This window comes from Schistocerca americana, chromosome 3 (genome assembly GCF_021461395.2).
Source record: "Schistocerca americana isolate TAMUIC-IGC-003095 chromosome 3, iqSchAmer2.1, whole genome shotgun sequence".
Classification (NCBI taxonomy): domain Eukaryota; kingdom Metazoa; phylum Arthropoda; class Insecta; order Orthoptera; family Acrididae; genus Schistocerca; species Schistocerca americana.
In genome coordinates this window covers 329,660,058-329,681,274 of record NC_060121.1, presented here as the reverse complement: position 1 = coordinate 329,681,274, position 21,217 = coordinate 329,660,058, and the positions used below count along the sequence as shown (strand labels likewise).

The 21,217-nt window shown below is 44.0% G+C and overlaps 1 protein-coding gene across 5 annotated transcripts in view; it reads left to right on the top strand.

Annotated features, from left to right (window-relative positions):
* LOC124605280 (DNA ligase 3) overlaps positions 1 to 21,217 on the top strand; it is a 640,740-nt gene that overhangs the window by 68,759 nt on the left and 550,764 nt on the right. The window contains exon 1 of one of the 5 annotated variants that reach the window (XM_047136855.1): positions 20,161 to 20,251. The exons of the other annotated variants lie outside the window; for them this stretch is intronic. The gene's annotated coding sequence lies outside the window, so the exon portion shown is untranslated. Of the gene's footprint in view, positions 1 to 20,160; positions 20,252 to 21,217 lie in introns of those variants that run through there. 5 annotated transcript variants of the gene reach the window in all.

The following is a 21,217-nucleotide window of genomic DNA, read 5'->3' as shown; positions in this document are numbered from 1 at the left end:
CCCAGCGCGCTCCTCCTCCTCATCCTGCTCGCTCCTGCACACGCAAGCACGGCAGAGCCGTCGTCACAGCGACCCTCCTCTGGCTGGAACAAAGCCGCGGGCTGGAAAAAAATTCCTTAAAAAAAAAAAAAAACTGGCGACGTGCGAGTAGGATTCGCGCACTGAAAGTTCCCTACAAACTTAATTATCTACACACATTAGGCAACACCTCAGTTACGAGAGTTGCGGAAACTGTACAGAAAATTGGAATAGAAATCAACATAAACATTTCCGCCATTTTTATTGCCCATGAAAACCACACATTGTGTGTTGTACCACCATGCAGCGAGACCTTGGTCCGGATTGCTGTACACACGGGTACCTCTAATACCCAGTAGCACGTCCTCTTGCATTGATGCATGCCTGTATTCGTCGTGGCATACTATCCACAAGTGCATCAAGGCACTGTTGATCCAGATTGTCCCACTCCTCAGCGGCGATTCGGCATAGATCCCTCTCAGTGGTTGGTGGGTCACGTCGTCCATAAACAGCCCTTTTCAGTCTATCTCAGGCATGTTCGATAGGGTTCATGTCTGGAGAACATGCTGGCCACTCTAGTCGAGCGATGTCGTTATCTTGAACGAAGTCATTCACAAGATGTGCACGATATGGGCGCGAATTTTCGTCCATGAAGGCGAATGCCTCGTCAATATGCTACCGATATGATTCCAGTATCGGTCGGAGGATGGCATTCACGTATCGTACAGCCGTTACGGCGAGTTCCATGACCACCAGCGGCGTACATCAGCCCCACATAGTCCCACCCCAAAACAGCCCACCTTGCTGCACTCGCTGGACAGTGTGTGTAAGGCGCTCAGCCTGACTGGTTTGCCTCCAAACACGTATCCGACGATTGTCTGGTTCAATTCACATGTGACACTCATCGGTGAAGAGAACATGATGCCAGTCCTGAGCGGTCCATTGGGCATGTTGTTGGCTCCATCTGTACCGCGCTGCATGGTGTCGTGGTTGCAAACATGGACCTCGCCATGGACGTCGGGAGTGAACAGCTGCCGAGAATTATTCTGGGTCGTATGGCCGTGGTCCATGGAACTCTTCTATCCCTCACGTTACGTCCAAAGCTTCGTTGGACATCTTCGGAGGTTCTTCTGGTTGTGCTGAGTCTTGCCGACTCACCACAACCAGGAGCACTTCCAAAAATGTCCAACGTAGCTCTGGACGAAACGTCAGGGATAGAAGAGTTCCATTAACCACGGTCATACAACCCGGAAGAATTGTAGGGATCTGAAACATCTGGTCGTGAAAGCCTTCATTGTATGGTCGGGAGTGAAGTTGCGCATCATGCAGCCTATTGCGCACAGTTTGAATCGTAACACGACGTCCTGTGACAGGACGAAAAGCTTTATTCAACATGGTGTCGTTACTGTCAGGGTTCCTCAGAGCCATAATCCGTAGGTAGCGGTCATCCACTACAGTAGTAGCCCTTGGGCGGCCCGAACGAGGCATGTCATCGACAGTTCCTGTCTCTCTGCATCTCCTCCATATTCGAACAATATCGCTTTGGTTCATTCCGAGACGTCTGGACACTCCCCTGTTGAGAGCCCTTTCTGGCAATAAGTAACAATTCGGACGCGATAGCACCGCGGTATTTACCATCTAGACATGGTTGAACTGCAGACAACACGAGCCGTCTACCTCCTTCCAGGTGGAATGACTGGAACTGATCGGCTGTCGGACCCCCTCCGTCTAATAGGCGCTGCTCATGCATAGTTGTTTACATCTTTAGGTGTGTTTAGTGACATCTCTCAACAATCAAAGGGGACGGTGTCTCTGATACAATATTTACATTCAACGTATATCTTCAGGAATTCTGGGAACTGGGGTGATGCAAAACTTTTTTTGATGTGTGTATATACACTGATGTGACAAAAGTCATGGGTTACTGATATGCACATATACAAATGGCGTTACTATCGTACACACAAGGTACAAAAGGGCGCTGCATTGACAGCGCTGTCACTTGTACATAGGTGATTGACGTGAAAAGTTTTCTGACGTGATTGTGGCCACATGACGGTAATTAACTGGCTTTAAATGCGGAATGGTAGTTGGAGCTCGAGGCATGGGACATACCATTTCGGAAATCGCTAGGCAATTCAATATTCCTAGACCCACGATGTCAAGAGTGTGCCGAGAATACCAAATTTCAGGCAGTACTTCTCATCACCGACAACGCAGTGGCCGACGGCTTTCACTTAACGACCGAGAGCAGCGTCGTCTGCGTAGACTTCTGCTAATAGTCAAGCAGCACAGCGTGAAATGTGCGCTGAAATCAATGTGGGACGTACGACGAACGCATCCGTAAGGACAGTGCGGCGAAGTGTGGCGTTACTGGGCAGACGAACCACGCGAGGGCATTTTTTAACAGCACGACATCGCCTGCAGCACCTCTCCTGGGCTCGTGACCGTATCGGTTGGACCCTAGACGACTGGAAAACCGTGGCCTGGTCAGATGAGTCCTGATTTCAGTTGGTCAGAGCTGATGGTTGCGTTCGAGTGTAGACTTGGACCCAAATTTTCAGTGAGGCGCTGAGCAAGCTGATCGTGGTTCCATAATGATGTGGGCTGTGTTTACATGGAATAGATTGACAAATGACTGGAAATGGTTATGTTCGGCTACTTGCGGGCCATTAGCAGCCCTTCATGTTCCAAAACAACGGCGACATTTTATGGATGAAAATGTGCCATTTCAATGGGCCACAGCTGTTCGCGATTGGTTTGCAGAATATTCTGGACGTTTTGAGAAAATGATTTCGCCACCCACATCGGCCGACATGAATCCCATCGAATATTTACGGGACGTAATCGAGAGGTCAGTTCGTGCACAAAATCCTGCACAGGCAACACTTTCGCGTTTATGGACAGCTGTAGAGACGGCATGGCTCATAACTTCTCCAGGAGACTAACGACGACCTATTGAGTCCGTGCCACGTCGAGATGCTGCACTATGCCGGACAAAAGGAGGTCCAGTACGATAGTAGCAGGTATCCCATGACTTTGTTCATCCATCCAGGGAATCGAGGGACCGATAACCAAGCAGTTTGGTCCCTTCCTCAACCCCCTCCCCCCCTTTAAATCAACCAACGAGAGAATCGAGACTCTCAACGAATGTTGGCTGTTAGGGTCATCGATACTAGCAAGATATTAGTCCCAGGAATTCCAAGTTCGTATCAAAAGCCGGCCGGAGTGGCCGAGCGGTTCTAGGCGCTACAGTCTGGAACCGCGCGATCGCTGTGGTCGCAGGTTGGAATCCTGCCTCGGGCATGGATGTGTGTGATGCCCTTAGGTTAGTTAGGTTTAAATAGTTCTGAGTTCTAGGGGACTGATGACCTCAGAAGTTAAGTCGCATAGTGCTCAGAGCCATTTGAACCATTTGAACCGTATCAAAATCTCTACAGTAGTTCCTCAGACTAACCCAGACATGCAAAAAGAAGCAAGCAGTTTATGTATGTAGAGAGAGAAGATTCATTAAAACATTTTTATTTAGTTACTAAAACATGACGATGAATTACATTTTGTGTTTGCATTGCGGGCTTTCAAAATAAAATGGAGGAATGATGTGTGGCCCTCAACTACGTACTCTCCAACTCGGAGCTGCAATATTAAAAGTTTTGGCTGGTTTCGTTGTCTATTGGCTGGGATACGTAGTTGCCGCATTACAGGCCAAATACTGCTGAGTCTACAGTATACGATACGATTACACACTTGAATCGAATGGTAGAAGGTTTGTATCACTCGACAATTGCGAATTATGAATGTAACATATAAATTTATAAATGAAAGTCTGCAATCAAATAAAACCTGCAGGTACTATCTTAACGACTTTAAATGGTGAGTACGATAGTAGAAGTACTTTTGAGAATGCGGTATATTTCTACCAAACACTTATTGGTGTCGATGGTCCAGCAATTGAATAAAATATAAACTAAATAAAATGGGAACATTAGATTCCTACTTCACGTAATTAGTTATGAATAACATCATAGCTCGCGAAATATTCACTTTTAATCGCTTCACTGTAGAAACTACGGAAATCTCACAAGTTCACAAGTCGGTATTCCGAAGTATATCTCTTGCGACCACGCGCAAACCGCTCCACACTCTCCAAGTCTCTACCACGACCGAGCGTCCGTCGCGCCGATACTTTCAGCAATCCCGTGTCCTGTGCCGTACTCCAGAACCCTTCACCCGAACTCGCTTCCATCCAGTCTCCCCATTTACGAGCGCTGTGATTGGTTAGAGCGCTCGCGCCATGTCTTCATGCCAACGCACCCACACAAACATAATGAAACACATTCGAACTACTGGATTTACATTTAAATAACTTGAAATTAAATAAATATCCCTACGGCTGGACCATAAAGACGCTTTAACCCACATTATTAGATACATAAACAAATTAAATAAACATATATATAAAAAGAATAGAGCAAAAGGTAGGCCAGTAGTCTAATGTCTCTACTTTCTATAACATAGTAAATATGTTACTAATTTCATCATGAATGGTATATATTGGATACAAACAAAGACATAGATGAATAAATATATTTATAAGCATGCTGCTACCGTTTTTTTCGTGTAACTGTGGAGTACGTATGGCCTGACACAATCGATAGTAATCGGTCACTTTGACCTCCAATAACTCATGTAATATTTAAGTTACATGCCTGTAATTCATACCAGTTTAGGTTTACACTGGTAATAGCTTTCTAAAGACATGTAGATCGACGAAATCGGATGAACCGTTTAGATTTAGGAAGTTCCTTGCTAGGTGTTACTTATATAATTTATCGTCAGATACTAAACTTTAACTAATAAATATATTAAAAGTCTGATTACACCATCAGAATCGTCGTGCAAACAATGGCAATGTACATGTTTCTTTTTGAGGTATCGATTCATCTGGCTACTATTAACTTGTGTACGAACTGTGAAATGTCTGCTATGAAGGTTTCACAAAGTCCGCCATCTTTGGCACTCCCTGCCTGTCTCCTTCATAGACACAGCGCCACCATAGGATTCCCAGCCACGCGGCTGATGCACCACGCGGTGGCCGCCACTCTGAACTTGGAATGTTTTCGGAGCGCCACACTCGCCCGTTATCTCACAGCATGTAGTGATGTTCGTCCATTATGCTTTTGACGTATGATAAGTAGAAATCACGTTCAAATCGCAAAAAATGGTCGTGCCGAAGTTAAACACCGTCGGTCATGACCAGTACTTGGATAAGTGACCGCCCAATTACTCTGCGCTCTTGGCTTTTTCCACTTTGCGTTTACGGTAGAGGGGACAGGAGAGGTGATGGCGTAAAATCCCTGATTACCAGTCTTTGCCCAAATGTCGTGGATTCTCCGCTGTGGCTCATGAAGTGCGGACATGCGGCGGTGTTGATGGCGATCCGTGCGTTCCGTTCCAAACTTTAAGTTCGGCGGCCCCCATGGTGCTAATCGAAAGGAATAGGCTACGTGCCGGAACCGGCTTTCGCCATCTCTCTTCTCTCATCATCTCCAACGCTAACATGACACTACACTACAAACACACCCATTAAGTCACCGAGTAACCGACACACTTACATACACAGCTCTCATACTTCGCGAAGGAGAGGTGCCTACGGGCGCGAAGGGTAGGGAAAAACAATTAGACGGCTGAACCTGCCCTTCGAGGTCTCTCAGCCATTCATGCCGTACAGTTTTACTTTAATAAATAGCAAAATATATTTTTTATGTCATATAATTACAGTTTAAAGAATTTCAGATTTTTTTGTTCTACTTGTACTGCGAAAACTTGCTGAATTTTATGAGACTAGGTGAGCGGGAAGCATCTTATAGGTAAAGATGAGAGAGTTTTCGAGTGCCGAAATATGTAGCATAAATGGCTGTATCTTATTATTGCACTGTCTTAAAAAGCTTAAAATTTTTACACTTCCAAGGGAGCATAGACGTTAATATGTCGACCCGTTCTTGAGAAAAAGGACTCTTAATGGTTTGACTGACTGACAGACAGACAAACAACAAAACGGTAATATCTACATCTACATTTATACTCCGCAAGCCACCCAACGGCGTGTGGCGGAGGGCACTTTACGTGCCACTCTCATTACCTCCGTATCCTGTTCCAGTCGCGTATGGTTCGCGGGAAGAACGACTGCCGGAAAGCCTCCGTGCGCGCTCGAATCTCTCTAATTTTTTATTCGAGATCTCCTCGGGAGGTATAAGTAGGGGGAAGCAATATATTCGATACCTCATCCAGAAACGCACCCTCTCGAAACCTGGACAGCAAACTACACCGCGATTCAGAGCGCCTCTCTTGCAGAGTCTGCCACTTGAGTTTGCCAAACATTTCCGTAACGCTATCACGCTTACCAAATAACCCTGTGACGAAACGCGCCGCTCTTCTTTGGACCTTCTCTAACTCCTCTGTCAACCCGACCTGGTACGGATCCCATCTCTCTCTCTCTCTCTCTCTCTCTCTCTCTCTCTCTCTCTCTATTCGTTTAGTCGGTTGCGACTCTTCGTTACCCCATGAACCAAATCACGCCACTTTTCCCTGTCTTGGACTTTCTCCCGTAGACCTTCCAGGTTGGAACACATTGCTTCTGTGACGCCATCGATCCATCTCATCCTCTGACGTCCTCTTCTTCTAGTTCCTTCAATCTTCCCCATCATTAATGTTTTTTCCAGCGAGGCATGCCTTCGCATTGTGTGCCTAAAGTAGGTCAGCTTTTGTTTTAACATTAGACCTTCCAGTGAGAAATCTGGTTTTATTTGCTCCAATATTGATCTGTTGGTTCTCTTTGCAGTCCATGGAACTCTAAGAAGTTTCCTCCAACACCACAATTAGAAGGAGTCAATTCTTCGCCGTTCAGCCTTTCTAATGGTCCAGGTCTCACATCCGTACATCGTAACTGAAAATACCATAGCCCTCACAATACGGATCTTTGTTGCTAGTGTTACATCTCTGGGCCCGCATCTCGTGGTCGTGCGGTAGCGTTCTCGCTTCCCACGCGCGGATTCCCGGGTTCGATTCCCGGCGGGGTCAGGGATTTTCTCTGCCTCGTGATGGCTGGGTGTTGTGTGCTGTCCTTAGGTTAGTTAGGTTTAAGTAGTTCTAAGTTCTAGGGGACTTATAACCACAGCAGTTGAGTCCCATAGTGCTCAGAGCCATTTTTTTTTGTTACATCTCTGGACCTTATAACCTTGTCAAGGTTTGACATCGCCTGTCTACCGAGCAACAGGCGTCTCCGGATTTCATGGCTGCAGTCGCCATCAGCATATATCTGGGAACCTAGATAACGGAATGTGGTCACTACCTCCATGATTTCTCCTGCTACATTCCACGAATTGGTAGGTGTAGTTGCCATAATTTTCATTTTCTTTACATTCAGTCTAAGACCGGCCTTTTCACTTTCGTCTTTCACCTTCACGGGTCCCATACTGGTGAGCAATACTCAAGTATAGATCGAACGAGTGTTTTGTAAGCCACCTCCTTTGTTGATGGACTACATTTTCTAAGGACTCTCCCAATGAATCTCAACCTGGCACCCGCCTCACCAACGATTAATTTTATATGATCATTCCACTTAAAATCGTTCCGCACGCCTAGTCCCAGATACTTTACAGAAGTAACTGCTACCAGTGTTTGTTCCGCTATCATATAATCATACAATAAAGGAACCTTCTTTCTATGTATTCGCAATACATTACATTTGTCTGTGTTAAGGGTCAGTTGCCACTCCCTGCACCAAGTGCCTATCCGCTATAGATCTTCCTGCATTTCACTGCAATAAAGGTTCCGTTTTTATAGATTGGGGCACGGAACCCTAAAAAGTTCTTGTTGTCATAGAGGACGTAATTTGTCAGTCAGTCACGCTACTCTGTTTCCCACTCTTCACTACTCGTGTTCTTTCGAGTCCCTTTTCTGTCTCACGCCGTCTCTCACGTCCACTGCTGCCAGTGGCCTCAGCTTAAATCTACCAGACAGTAATTTGTCTTTGGAATTTCACTTTCCATGTTGTTGCTATGGTTTTCAGGCCGAATTCTTGTTTGATGCAGCTCTCCCATGATAATCTATCCTTCGCAAGTCTCATCATCTCTGGATAACCGCTGCGATCTATTTGAACTTGATTACTATAGTCAGGACTTGGTCTGGCTCTACAGTTTTTACTCCCTCCCCAATAGTTCCTTCCATTACCAAACTGACCAAATGTTTGACACTTCTGGATGTGTCCTATCAACCTATCCCTTCTTTCAATCAAGTTGTGCCATAAATTTCTTTTCTCCCCGGTTCGATTCAGTATCTCCAAATTTGTTATCCGATCTAACCATTAATTAAGCATTTTTCTATATCACCGCATTTCTAAATCGTCTATTCTCCTCTTTGATGTACATATGCAGACTGCAGCGGCGCATGAAAATTTGTACCAAGGCCAGAATTCGAACTCGGGTCTCCTGTTCACTAGGCAGATGCGCTAACCAGTACACCATTCTGGCACAGTCGGTTTGGACAGCTCCACAGACTACCATAGCTCGACTCCCTCATAAAACCTAGGCCAGGGGTAGGGGAAATACTAAGTGAGCTGAGATATGACCGGGATTTTGGATTGAGTAAGGAACATCCTAGGGTAGTGCGACCAGTTGTGCAAAGCCACTGTGCCAGGGTGGCGTAGTGGATAGTGAGCAAGAGACGCAGGTTCGAATTCTGGCCTTGATACATGTTTTCATTCGTCTCTTCAATCTGCCTCCTTGTTTAATCTCCTACATGCTACTGGCCATACGTCTTGCCCTCATTAACGTCCGACTTTCAGGGTCGGTTAATGCGCACTAGCTGCCATGTTCACTACATGTCTGTAATAAACCTGCTCAGATATCGTGTCTACACTTGCGCGGTGCAGCATCTGGCCGTCTCATTATGGCGTTATACACGACACATATTCAAATGCAGCTACCCTCCACATGACTTTTGACCACCTAGTTCATATAGGAAAGCTGCATTGCCTGAAAATGACTGCCAAATGCAAGAAGACCCATAGAGGATGGATGATTCGTGCAGCAGCTAGCATGGGAGTTGACCTTCGGCATAAATAAATGTAAAGCATTGCGTTAAATAGACAGAGCGAACCATTACTGTTCGATTACACTATTGGCGACCAATCACTGGGAACAGTAATAGCCTGAAATTCCTTGGTGTATACGTACAGAGCACACAAGTCCAAATAAACCATAAAAGTAGTTGTAGTAAAGGGTAGTGCCAGAGCGAGATTCGCTGGAACAATATTAAAGTAATATGAATCTCCCACAAAAGAAGTAGCTTACAAAAGCCTCGACCGTCCGATTCATGAGTGTTGCTCGGTTATCTAGGACCCTTACCAGATATGATTTACAGAGAAGATAGATAAGATCCAAACAAAGCAGCACGATCAAAACAAGCCAGTACACAATCCAACGAGTATGTCAATTTAACCTCAGTTCTGAAGAAGACGCTGCTCGTCTCTGCTGTATTTTGAAATAAGTGGTAGTGGCTACAAATACAGATAAATTATTTCTACCAGTGACTCCGGCGTTGTGCATAAAGAAGAAGAAGAAGGAGGAGGAGGAGGAGAAGAAGAAGAAGTAGACGAAAATATGACATTGGTCCAGGGAATGGTTTAAAATGAGAGACATATACGCATGAAAACCTGTTGAAGGAAATGTTACATTCGGAACCTGATGGGTACATCAACTTTCTCCAAATGAACAGCGAACTTTTAATAACCTATTTTGAATTACTTCGCTCACATATTGAAAAAGATGACGCAAATATACAAAAATTTATGTCTTCTACTTAGACCTCTGACAGTTCAATAAAATACGACAAAGTGGGAACATATAGCCTATATCACCTGTGGAAGAACCAGACAGCTTCGGTTTTTGTTATTTATTGCACTCCCGCTTGTATGTTGTACGTAGAATATTGATTTTCTTTGTAACCTCGTCCTGCGTAATATACTCGTATATGGCTGGGAAAGACACGACACCTACACCATTTTTGTGATTGCCAGTACTATTTCGTTTATGTCTTTGATCGTAGTATCCATAGTTGTGAAATTCACTGTACAAGGAGGTAAATTGTCATAAAGCTCTTTTTCACTCAACATATGCGACGAAACATCAACACAAACGACGTTCGCCATTTTGTGAAATTTTTTGTCAAACAAAATTTCTCTCAAACACGCCTGACACGCTCTGTGCTTGACAAACACGTTAAATAGTACTGTACACGGTCAAATATTTGACAATCACAGTACAGCAGGACAAATTTCTTGATCGTGTAGAGGAGCCTTTAAATATCAACCATATAGTTCGTTTATGTAAGTGTATTTTGATTCAGCGTAAGTTATTTGTTTTAACATGCTACATTTCTGAATGTGATATATGTTGCATTGTGTACAAAAGTTGATTAATTTACTGATTTTTTTTATTGAAAATTATTTACGTCAGGAGTGTACAGGCCGGCTAGCACCGCGGGTCGCCAATCCCTCACGGTACTACGTCCTAAGGGTCACAAAAAAGTTCACATCATTTCTTTCACAATTATTTATTTTATTTAAATTTTATACGTTTCCTATTATTATCATTATCAACCGATAATCTTGAAATAAATGGTTACGGGTTCACAGAAATACATAAAATGGTTGTTTACCTTGCTCATTAAAAGTTAAACGCGCTAAAGAGTAGGCTGACAAAGCTTGTGATGCAGTTATATACTGCAGAATACACAAACCACTGATGACTTAACATCTGACGACTAAATAACGTCGTTCCCTGCAGCCCTACGTCCAACTCTTGTTGCAGCTATTGCATTGGTGCGCAAGTGCGAAAGTTTAAAAATAACGTGTCGTGAGAATTTGTTTCGATTTGGGATCTCTTTGCCCCAGTCGCAGCTGGATTGGTGTGAATAAAAAGAATTAAGTTCTACGAGGACTAGCCGTCTCTTTTCCGGGAGGGAATGAGAGATGCGAAAATGACCTCTATATAAACGAAATGAATGAACAGAATGTACGTGTCATTGCGCGGAAAATGGAGAGGATCGCAATGTCGCCATATTTAGCGCTCGCAGATACCTGAACACACCCACTGTTTGTAGGATATTGCGTGTTAATGCCAACATTGGGGCACTCCGTTCAGAATGGATAATGACGACATCATTACCGATTGCTTTTAATGCAAGAAACCAATACCGTAAAATCGACGTTTACCTGAACCTTTTACCCCCTCTACATGATTACTCCACAGTTACACTAAACTGTTTAACAGAACTTCATTCAGACCATTTCTCTGCCGTTCCAGTCTCGAATAGCACGTGGGAAAAATAAAAATTTAGATCTTCCTCTGCGAGATGTGATATCTCTTGTTGCTTGTATTACTGTGATTTCTCTACGTAGATCGGAGTTAATAAAGCATTTAAACTTCGACAAAAAATCTCATCGCAAAGGAAAACGCCTCTGTTTTAAAGGTCGCCACCTCGACTAATTTATCATATCTGTGACACACTCTCCCCTATTTCGCGATTATAGCAAACGAGTTGGTCTTGGTTGAATTTTTTCGGTGTCCTCCGTCAAGGCTATCTAATAAGGATTCAGTACCGCGCAGCAACGCTACAGAAGAGGACGAACAAACGCAGTGTAGGCAATCTGTTTAATAGAGTTCTTGCATTTCTGGGTGTTCTGCCAATAAAACGCAGTCTTTGTTTCGCCATCTCCACAACATTGACTAAGTTATGGTTCCAGTTTAAGTTGTTCGAAATTTTAATCCCTGGGTGTGTTTTATCGTGTAATCGAAATTATACGAAATTTTTTAGCACTCACGTGGAGGAGCGCCGTGTAGATCTTCTTGTTCTTCTTCAGCGTTTGTCACAAAGTGTAGCAGGTTCCGCATTTTTCGCTTTCTGTCCCCACTAGGTAGTAGGTACGATGTTGTGCTTGGTCAGATCTTCATCTACCTATGTTCTTGTTATATCTTGAGGTCTATTTGGGGGAGGGAGATATGCAGTCACCGTTAGCTCGATCCCCGAATAAGTCATACGCCACCGCCTTTCAATGAAAATCGGCGTTTTGCTATTGTTTCTTCCTCTGATAGAAGTACGTGTCTATACCAGCTCATCTTCTAAATTATAGGTGCCATTCAATAAGGGCTTGATTAAATTATTTTGAAAGCCGTTTTGATCTTTGGATGACTTTAATAGACGATAAACGATGGTATCACTTGCAAACAATCTAAGAGGGTGCTCAGAATGCCTCCTAAGTCGTTTATACAGGGTGTCTCAGGGGCAATGGTCAGTATTCAGGGATAATATAGCAACGATCATTCAAACCATAATGTCTAGTAGACAGGGGCTCTAAAATGCATACCTTAAGAGCTATGAGCACTTATTCATTTCGAAATCTCTTTTATTAAATTCTTCATTTGTGTGGCCACATTGCCTGTAATTGCTTTACAATTTGTGAGGATATTTTTGTTCTGTCGTTACAGCTACAAGAAATGCTGGTTTTTCTCACCAGACGCGTTTCACTTTATTGAAGTAAAGCATCATCAGTGGTCTGTAATTAAAGATATTTACAATGTGATTTGATTTGTACATCGAAAAACAGTTCGTTAACAAATTGGTGGTAGCCGTAAAATCAAGCAGAAATTCCCGTATGTAAAAACCAACAATCTGTTAACGAACTGGTTTTTGATCCAGAGAATAAATCAAATTGTAAATATCTTTAATTTAAGACCACTGATGATGATTTACTTCAATAAAGCGAAACGCGCCTGGTGAGGAAAACACGCATTTTTGTAGCTGTAACGACGGAACAAAAATACCCTCAGAAATCTCTTCTAATGCAAGCTCTTTTGCTTTTCATATTTTGAGAGATGCTTGTACGGACCCCAAAATAAGAAAAAATGTCCAATAAACGTGGGCTCTAAAGTGCATAGCCTAAGAATTATGAGTACTTGTTCACCTTCGCTATTGTGAATCACATGTCCTCTATTGAACAAGTGCCCATAGCTCTTAAGGTACGCATTTCAGAACCCATGTTTACTAGACAAGTCTTTCAAGTTTTGGTCGATACTACCTCCTCCCAAAATAAGGAAAGCAAGGAGCTGGCAGTAAGAGAGATTTGTTTTATTGTATCGAAAATGAAGTGCTCGTAGCTCTTAAGGCATGCATTTTAGAACTCACGTTTACTGGACATTTTTCTTTCTAATGATTGTTCCTTTCTATCCATGAATATTGACAATTTTTCCTGGGACACCCTGTGTAGATTGGGAACAGCAGAGGGCCGGTAAGACTGACTGGTGTCTCACTCGATGACTTTTCCTCAGGTACTACTACGAGCAGTGACCTTTCTGACAGGAAATCATGAATTCAGTCCCTCATCTGAGACGATACTACATAGGAACGCAGTTTGATTAGAAGCAGTTTGTGAGGAACGGTATCGAAATCCTTCTGGAAAATTAGAAATATAGAATTAATTTGTGATCCTCTGTTGATGTCACTCAATACTTCGTCCGAGTAAGAAGCCAGTTGCGACTCACAAGAACGATATTTTCTGAATCCGTACTTGTTATTTCTCATTATATGTTTTTCTTTGAGGGTTTTATAAAGTCGGACACAGTACATGTTGGACAATTTTGCGGATGTCAGCAGGGACACCCGCGGATACGCACATCAGTGCAGGCTTCTGTCCACAAAGTCAGTATTACTGCGGACATGTCACCAGCCGCACAGACCTGTGCCGATAGGTCGGTGCGGCTGCGTCCGAAGTCCAGCGGCAGGTCGGCGCCCACGCCTTTGCGAGGTGCGCGCCGCGCCAGCAGAGACGGCTAATTGTGAGTGCGGCGGGGGCGAGGGTCCTCAATGAGGCGCCCCCGAGCTGCGACTCCTCCCTAATTGCGCACCGCCCCCAGCGCTCGCCGCTGTCGTCAGCCGCGCGTACGCCAAACCTTGCCACGTAGAGGCCGGCCGACCCCCACCGGCGGGTGGGCTACATTTCCGGGCCGTTTCTCAGACGCCGTTCCGAGGTGCTCTGCTGACGTAATGAGGTCGTGAACCCACTACCAAGGCCATATTATTATTACTACCATTATTATTATTATTATTATTATTATTATTTGCGAATAAGTCTATTAGACTGTCCAAACAACTTGAGATGGGCAGTAGCTCTGCTTTATGCCAACATTTATTTAATTCACGTCCTGTGGGGCTCCTTTCCCTCTTCAAACCACATTGTTCTTGTGGTATCACATGTCGATACCACCCTACTGGCGTTTCACAGTTGGTAACGTAACTGCAAGTTTCCGTTACACGCCAATAACGGTCGCGCGGGTTGTGGTAGACCCAATGGTGCATGGCCGATGAGCCGCGCCTCCAGTGGCTCTGTACCACGAGTGCTCTCTGCAGTTGCAACATAGGATGGCCAGTGGCAGTCCCTCGCCCCACTTGCACATAGCTTCTTTTCTGTGATACATAGTACAGCGAGCCTCATCTTTGTTGCTATTGTGTGAGGTGGACTGTAATTCCTGCTGCATTATTTGTGATGAGTCTTCCTATGCTTGGAATAATACAAAATAAGTAAACCTTTTGTTTGTTTTTCGCTAATAACTTCTGATCCTGGCCAGCATTCCTACAACAACAGTTGCTGCACTATTCTGTAGTCCATTTCTCCTTATTGTTGTGTACAAATTCGTACCCGATAGTTCTAGTCTTCTTCTTTGATTTTTCCTCTTGGTCACCTTGCCATGTGAATTTAGCAGTTGAAGATATTGCAGTTTCAAACGTGTTCTGCTATAGTTCACAGATCAATGTCGATCTTACCAGTCTGTTTCATCATGTCCTTTTGGGATATACTATCAAAGAATCCATTTTTTTCCATAAACCTATCTTGGTTCTTTCTTTTTTTGGATATTAACCTACATTTTTAATCGTCCTATGGACACTAGTGTATTGTTTGATGTCGCATTTGCCTCTGACTCGATATTATTCGTCTTTAAGTTTTGAGCCAAGAATTTTTCTTACATTTTTGGGTTCTTTTTTTATTTTGTTTTCAGTCATGTTTTCCTATTCAGAATTAGCGTTACTGATCCATAGTTGCATTCTAGTTTAATTGTAATTAATGGTGTAATGTCTTAATTTTATGTGCTTGGAGATACAGCTCTTGTTGTCGGTATTTTGGGTAATTATGTACTCAGTTTACATTTTTTGACACCTAATTTCGTTTCCTATTGTTCAATTCCACCTACCTAAGTTGTGTCACAGAGATATTTAAATTGTGGAACTCGTTCAATAATGCCACATTTCTTCTGCCCAGTGTGCCTGGAAACCAACTGCTCACTAAGTCTCGGCTGAGTGCACTTCGAGGCTCTTCGTCCGCCTGCAACGCTCGCTATGACCAACGGTCCACCTGCAGTTCGAATCTTCGTTCAACCTATTCGATGACCGCTTGAACAGTTACCGTGTGTACGACTGTAACTTTCGTAGTTCGTGCACCTTGTGTGTTTGTATGCATGTAGTTTCGGTATGGAAGTATCAACGATCGTCCGCGGTAAGCCATACGGTTTCTGCAAAGATTAATAGAAAATCGAAGTAGTGCGGGCTTCGATTTGACGCTGTTCAAAACAGGAATCAACTTATTGCCGAGAAATGTTTAAGACCAAAGGTTGTAAGGCGTTTCGTTCAAAAGAGCATCACGTTGCAGTTCCGTGTAACACTTGCTAAGTGCACCAGTAAACACCCGATTCTTTAAAGAATCGAACTCCCAAGCCTTCAAATGTTTGATTAATTTGCAATTGTGCTAACGTGTTAAATATTTCACGCTAAGCATACAAGCGAGAAAAAAAGTTTAGTGAAGCTTTGAAATAATTTCTTGGAAGTCGCTAAGTGCTGTCATTGCCCGCATCTCGTGGTCGTGCGGTAGCGTTCTCGCTTCCCACGCCCGGGTTCCCGGGTTCGATTCCCGGCGGGGTCAGGGATTTTCTCTGCCTCGTGATGGCTGGGTGTTGTGTGCTGTCCTTAGGTTAGTTAGGTTTAAGTAGTTCTAAGTTCTAGGGGACTTATGACCACAGCAGTTGAGTCCCATAGTGCTCAGAGCCATTTTTTTGCTGTCATTATGAAGCAGTGGATGAATATAGTCTCTGTTTTTAAGGATTAGCAGTTTTTCACGTACACCAGTGTTTATGACGTCATATCTCGTGAACTGTGTATCATACAGTGATAAAGATTTGCAAATGGTTCAAATGGCTCTGAGCACTATGGGACTTAACATCTGAGTTTCTTCAGCCCCCTAGACTTAGAACTATGTAAACCTAACTAACCTAAGGACATCACACACATCCATGCCCGAGGCAAGATTCGAACCTGCGACCGTAGCATCAGCGCGGTTCCGGACTGAAGCGCCTAGAACCGCTCGGCCACAGCGGCCGGCTAAAGATTTGCAGGTACATTATATGTGGTAGTGTCTGCGAACTTCGTTGCGAAAAGAGTCGCTATTAAGGAAGTAATAAATTGAAAGGTAGTGTCTGACGGTGAAGTTTTATTGAATGGACAGTGAAAACGTAATAAGCGATAAACTTTTTTCCTTTCATCATTTTGTGGGGGCTCTTAGCGAGAAAAAGGTGTGGTAAAGGTTTGAAACTATGTGTAAAGTTTGTTGGAAGTTGCTAAGTGCTCACATTCTCAAGTCCGCAGTTCGTGGTCTAGGGGCTAGCGTTCCTGCCTCTGGATCACGGGGTCCCGGGTTCGATGTCCGACCGGGTTGAGGATTTTGTCTGCCCGGGGACTGGGTGTTTGTGTTGTCCTCATCATTTCATCATCATTTGTGAGATTGACTAGATTGGATTGTGAAAAGTAAATGGACAGTGTAAAAATTGGGACTTTCTATGGGCGCTGATGACCGCGCAGTTGAGAGCCCCACAAACAAACATCATCATTATCATCATCTCATTCTCAGATACTGGATGAATATAGTTCAGGTACGTGCGCGCTGTCAGTAACACTCCCTCAAGACAAAGACACAGTTTCTAGCTGTAAAACTTTTATTACTATATTAGACTTGTAACATAGGATTATACCTCTTAGTGAGTGTATGAGAGGAATTTGAATTTTTAAATTCGATCAATAATTACGCGAAATATTGAAAATTGGATTTTTGTTGGCCCCGGAAGTCGTTAGGCAACATGCAATGGGTAAGAGGTTCCGGGGTACTCGCTTAGTAATATACAGGGTGTTTCACATGCCATGTTACGCACTTTTAGAGGTTGGTGTGGGGACTTAATAGATCAAGTTTTACATAGGAACCCATGTCCGGAAAAGTCATCCAACGACGCTACACAGCGTCAGAGTTGTAGGCGCCGGTGCCTGTAAATCTATGCGTATACTAGGCGATTCCGTGCTGCCGTTACAAACTTTCATGGCTGATGGAGAAGCATAAATGTAGCAATTTGAGGTAAGATCCCTGATTGGGAAACGAATGAGTCGAAAGTTATAAGCGAAAGCCGTTCTGATACCTCCGACTACGGAATACAAAAAAAAATGTTCAAATGTGTGTGAAATCATATGGGACTTAACTGCTAAGGTCATCAGTCCCTAAGCTTACACTCTACTTAACCTAAATTATCCTAAGGACAAACACACACGCCCATGCCCGAGGGAGGACTCGAACCTCCGCCGAAACCAGCCACACAGTCCATGACTGCAGCGTCTTAGATCGCTCGGCTAATCCCGCGCGGCGCGGAATACATTTACCGGATCTGTTGTCGCTACGTATGTAGGCTATGCAACTTTCAGAGGTGGTAGTATGGACCAAAACAAGAAAAAATGTCCAGTAAACATGGACTCTAAAATGGGAACCTTAAGTTCTATGAGCATTTGTTTCATACTAGCGGAGATAAACAAGTGATCATAGCTCCTCAGATATGGTTTTAGAGCCCATGTTCACCAGACATTTTTTTCTTTTCTTGGTCTATACTACAACCTCTGAAAGTTGCATAGCGACAACAGTACCGGTGCACGTATTCCACTGTCAGAGGTATCAGAATGATTTTTGCTAGTAACTTTCGACTCGTTTTATTTCCGAACGACGGGCTGTTACCTCAAATTGATACAATTATGCGTCTCCATCACTGTTGGGATTTTGTAACGTCATCGCGGAATCACACTGTATATACGAGGGTCACTCCAAAAGAAATGCACACTATTTTTTAAAAAAATCCCTCTTTTATTCTACATGTTTGAAAGTTTTACAGTGTGTAGATACATCCTTTAGGAGCAATATTTTCATTTTTCCACATAATTTCCATCCCTCTCAACTGTCTTACGCCATCTTGGAACCAGCGCCTGTATACCCGCACGGTAAAATTCGGGACCAACCTGTTGGAGCCACTGTTTGGTAGTGTGCACAAGGGAGTCATCATCTTCAAACCTTGTTCCACGAAGAGAGTCTTTCAGTTTCCAAAGAGGTGATAGTCACATGGAGCCAGGACTGTAAGGCGGGTGTTTCAGTGTTGTCCATCCGAGTTTTGTGATCGCTTCCATGGTTTTTGACTGACATGTGGCCGTGCATTGTCGTGCAACAGCAAAACATCCTGCTTTTGCCGATGTGGTCGAACACGACTCAGTCGAGCTTTAAGTTTCTTCAGTGTCGTCACATATGCACCAGAATTTATGGTGGTTCCACTTGGCATGATGTCCACATGCAAGAGTCCTTCGGAATCGAAAACCACCGTAGCCATAACTTTTCCAGCAGGTGTGGTTTTGAATTTTTTTTCTGGGGTGAATTTGCATGATGCCACTCCATTGATTGCCTCTTCATCTCTGGTGAAAAATGATGGAGCCATGTTTCATCACCTGTCACATTTCTTCCAAGAAATTCATATCCACCATTCTTGTACTGTTCCAAAAGTTCGCTGCATACCGATTTTCTTGTTTCTTTGTGAGCCACTGTCAACATCCTGGGAACCCATCTAGCACAAACCTTTTTTAACGCCAACACTTTCAGTATTCTGCAAACACTTCCTTCGCCTGTCCCAACGTAGCGTGACAATTCGTTCACTGTGATGCGTCTGTCAGCAGTCACCAATTCGTTAACTCTCTGCACATTGTCTGGAGTGTGTGCAGTACGAAGCCTGCTACTGCGAGGATAATCCTCAATACTGCCGTGCCCGCTTTCATCACGTAATCTTCTTGCCCACCGACTAACTGTTCTGCGATCGACAGCAGCATCTCCATACATCTTTTTCAACCTCTTATGGATGTTTCCCACTGTCTCATTTTCCCAGCACAGGGATTCTATGACAGCACGTTGCTTCTGACGAACGTCAAGTGTAGCAGCCATCTTGAAGACATGCTGTGACGGTGCCACTCACGGGAACAGGTTGAACTAAGTTTGAAAACAAGCGGGAAGGATGTATGTACACACTGTAAACTTTCATACATGCAGAATGAAAACTGTATTTTTACAAAAATAGTGTGCATTTCTTTTGGAGTGAACCTCGTGCAAACATTTATCGGCGCCGGCGCCTATAACTTTGACGCCCCGTAGGGTCGTTGGATGACATTTCCAGACATGGATTCACGTGTAAAACTCGATCTACTAAGTCCCCGCTACAACCTCTAGAAACGTGTAACAAGTGTGAAACACCCCGTAGGAATCAAACGTGGAAGAGACACTAGAGGAATTGCCGAAATGTTTCCCTTGGCTCTACTATCTGCCGGTAAATTTTGGAGTCAGGCCTTGAGGATTAGTGGACCTCTACTCGACCTTTTCTGGGTGCAAATTTCAGTGGGGGCATTTAAGAGAACACGCCCTTTGGCTTGTACCCAATGTCCTGCTTGTAGTCTGAGGTCTGAATGGTACGTATTTCTATGGAGTCGATCTTCGTTTCATAACCAAATGGAGGGACGTGAAGGAACTTGACACGTATGCAAGTCTCGGTCTGTGAGCAGGTGCAGCCAGCTGCTCTCCGAGGCGAGCGCAGGAACTGGATCTCGTTCCGGTCAGTAGCAACGCTGTCTTTTGTCCGTTCCCGCCTCGTCCCTGACGCACAGGTCGTGTTCCCGCAATTCTGCCGGCGGACAGCTTAGTGTGATGCAGGGCGGCGAGCGCAGCTGATCGTGGCCGGTGGGCGCGATGACATCGGGTGTTTCAAGTCGGCGACCGGCCGATTTCTCTGTGGTAAGCGAGGCGGCGCACGTGCGGGCCAGCCCCAGCTGCGTATGCGAATGCCGCTCAGGCGCTGCGCGCGTGCAGGCAGGCACCGGGGAGCGGCGCTGTTACGCTCGTGTTTGTGGTCCATTTCGCTAGCGCGCTCCTGAATTAAGATCCACCGTTCAGGGCCACATTCAAGCGCGGGATATCTAGCCCTCAGCCAAGGGACCCGCGCCACGAAACTTCAAAACACAAAAATTAAGTCTTAGTTTCAGTACTGTTACCTAATTGTTTTGTATGGACTTATTCGTCCGAGTTGTTCAGTGGCCTCTCATGCGAATTTAGGGGGGGGGGGGGGGGGTAGGACGTCAAACGGGCCGACTTGGAGCAGGAGAGGCACCACATGACATTTTAATTTCCACTTTCTATACTTTTACAAATAAATTCATAAAAATTTGTCAGCATGACCAGGAAGGATTCAGAATTCACACTCATAGCAGTGGAAGTTCGAAAACATAACGAAGTAATTTTTTTTTTACATGTGAAATTTCATCATTTTTTTTCACTTACTAATGGCAGCATTTATTGCTATAGGCACACTTTTCTTCACAAGTAAGAGAGATGGCTCGATGAATTTTGCACAGCATACAAACCATACTTACAGGTGTATGAAACTCTAGAATTTTCCAAATCTATTAAAAACTGTGGTAAAAATTGAGGTAATTAACTACACAATTTGTGTTTTTTTCTAAACATGAAGTTTAAAATACAACAGATCATTCGTTTTTTCATAAATTAACTTAATTCTAGAGTTTCATACACCTGTAAGTATGGTATGTATGCTGTGCAAAATTCATCGAAGAATCTCTCTAACGTATGAAGAAAAGTGTACCTATAGCAACAAAAGCAGCCATTAGTAAGTGAAAAATGATGAAATTTCACACGTAAAGAAAAATTATTTTGTTATGTTCTCGAACCTCCACTGCAATGAGT